This window comes from Cupressus sempervirens, chromosome 2 (genome assembly GCF_028749045.1).
Source record: "Cupressus sempervirens isolate cs-2001-9-10 chromosome 2, ASM2874904v1, whole genome shotgun sequence".
Classification (NCBI taxonomy): domain Eukaryota; kingdom Viridiplantae; phylum Streptophyta; class Pinopsida; order Cupressales; family Cupressaceae; genus Cupressus; species Cupressus sempervirens.
In genome coordinates this window covers 240359852-240362842 of record NC_143119.1, presented here as the reverse complement: position 1 = coordinate 240362842, position 2991 = coordinate 240359852, and positions in this window count along the sequence as shown.

The window sequence follows — 2991 nt, the reverse complement described above, 5'->3', positions numbered from 1 at the left end:
TTCCCAGTTGCTTGTTTAGGACTAAGATGATTATTGTGATTTGTTTTTGGTGATGTCATGTGACGTCACAGGTTGGTATATGTGTACTTGATTTTAGATCTGTCATGTTAGGATGATTATATTGGTAAAATCTATGATTTTGATCAGTGATATTTCAATGCTTTCTAGTTGCTTGTTTAAGAACTGATGTGTATTTTATGATCTTATGAGATCTTCTACTTTTGCTGAGCTTAGGGTAGGCTATTTGTATGTCATGTTGGGAAGTGGCTTGCAATGGAGGTCAGAGCCCTAAGTGGCTGCTTGGGTAACCCATTGTAGGTTGTTTTACTAAGTGATAACATTTCATTAAATAGATTTAAAATGAATTAAAAAGATATCGGTGCCACATAAGGTCACTAGGGAGCTGGAGTCTTGAGAGACTGCCAGGGTAACCTTAGAGTTGATTCATTAGTATGTCTTGTTTGTATGAAAGGATACTGGTGTTGCATAGAGACACTAGGGGGCCAAAGTCTAGTAGGACTGCCAAGATAACCTTAGAGTTGGCTCATGCAATGGCACTTTCCCACTTGCATAGTAGATTTCCTATGTGTTTGTGTTGCCTTTGGATTTAGGTGATCCTTTTGTCTTTGTACCCTTTGAGATAGTTTGCTTCCAAGTGTCTCCTTGACCTAGATGTTGGTTTTGACTTGTGTTTTGGTATCTGTATGAGACTTGATTTTATCTCCTCAACACAGTGGGAGTGGGTCATATAGGTTCCACAAGGTTGGGTGGTAGTGCTTTTTATTATACCATTGAGATCCGACAACTGGATATCATTGTTGGATGTGCCTATGCTGATGTTCCTTTCTATTTGATCATGTATTTTTGTTGGATGATTATAATTTGTTGTACTATACTTGATTTATCATAGAACATATGAGATGATGTATTTTATATATGTTGTATATTCTTTGAGATTTTCATACCCTATGACTTGTACAGTGGATGATTAAACATTTTGATTTTTGCCAAGTGGCATCTTATATAATTTTATATTGTTTAAATGGATTTATACTTGTAATAATTCTATGATGTGGATTTTGGTTGTGTTAGATTTAATATTATTAAACATAAATGTGATTCTACGTCATGGGACTCTTAGGAGATGTAATATGTTTATGTTGGTTGTATGTATGTGAGTTATTGCTTCCGCTATTTTATATCTATTGGTGCTAAGTTATTATCTCTTTCAAAAAAAATGTTTGGCAAACTTGGTGAAACTTTAGGTTAATTTCTTCTACAAGCTTTTGAGATTTTCTTTATCCTTAATTAAATGAATGCTAGATAGTGGTTTCTAAAGAATTTTAGGCATATGAATGTGTTAAATGCAATAGTATATATTAATTGATAACTAAAAATTCAATAATCAAATGACTTTATTAATTACAAGAGAGTGACTCAAACGAGTATCCATTTGTCTCAAGTCAATATTGTCATAGATGTTTGCAAACTATAAGGCAATTTTCATCATTATATATATTTAGGATATTGTGTTTTGACATAAAGACAATTTTTCATATGTTAATATTGAGAATCGTATGGCGTAGAAGGAATCATTTTTTAAATCTATAATGGATTATAAAATCCACTCAATTTATAGCTCTCATAAGAACTAGTAAAGTCAACATGCAATAGTTTGTTTTTTGATTAGTAAAAGGTCGAAGCTATTAATTTATATTTATTAATAAAATTATCTTACAACATCTTCCACTCAAATGGGCACTGATAGGAAAGAATAGAAAATAAAATCTCTAGTCTTGCCTGGGACCGAAGTCCTATATTATTACAAAAATAAAAGGGGCACATCCCAGTTTACATAATCTAACTTTGAGGCTATATTGAGTTTACGATAAAAGTAATGATTCACAAGTTGCAAACTTATACTTTGAAGCCAAAAAATAGAGGAGAGATCAAAACAACAAAGTGAGCAACATGATCCAAAAGATATTGGGATATGAAGCCCAATAGTCATATGTCTTTTCATTCTCTCTCTTGACTTTTTGTATTTGTAGAGCTCTATACAATGGTTGTGTGTAGCCCATGTAATATATCAGTTAATTAATACAAGTAACTCTCTGTTGGAGTGTGGACGTAGGCAAGTTTTGCCGAACCATGATAAATCTATGGTATTGTGTGTTTCATCTTCTTTGATTCAATTTCTTTGCTTGTTATTATATTAACAAATTGTATTAGAGTTGAGGTGAGGCTAGAGAAGAGATGGAAGACAATGAAGTTGATTTTATCATCAACAAATTTCTTGAAAATTTGGGCTCGATAGAAAATGAAGTTGTGCCTGCTAAGAGCAGAAGAATCCACCATGTGCATTGGTGGGATGGCTAGGAAAATAAGCCTGAAGATGAACTAGAACATTTAAAATATCTTAAATATGAGCTTGATGCAATTCTTGAGCACACAGATGCACATAAGAAAATTATCATGGAAGAATTACGGAAGCAGACAAGAGAAGATAAGATTGGCAAGTCTGTAAAATGTTTAGCGTTGACATATTATAAATTGATTATTTCTAGTTCCAACCTCAATGACACAAATAATTTTGCATCCAGAGTTCATAGCATGCTGCAAGTAGAATACTTTGAAGAGCACGGGAAGTTTCCAATAGAAGAAAATGAAAGGACAGATGAGAAGTCTATTATAAAAGAAAATAAAGGGGAATGGGAGAGATTCACTGTAGAAGAAGATGAAAGTGGAAACAAGGAGTTCCCTTTGGAAGAAGGTGAAAGTACAAAGGAAGGGGAAGAGAAATCCTTGGATACGCATACAAGTGGTATGTAGGATGTTTGACATTATGTGGCAGATGATGGGCCACGAATATCCTTACCGAATATGGAATCTCTCAAAAAAATCACTACAACCACACAAATACAAACTCTAGAGGATGAATTCATCTAGTTTTGTGGTGACTTGGCATCCACAGGTGTGATTAGGAGTAAA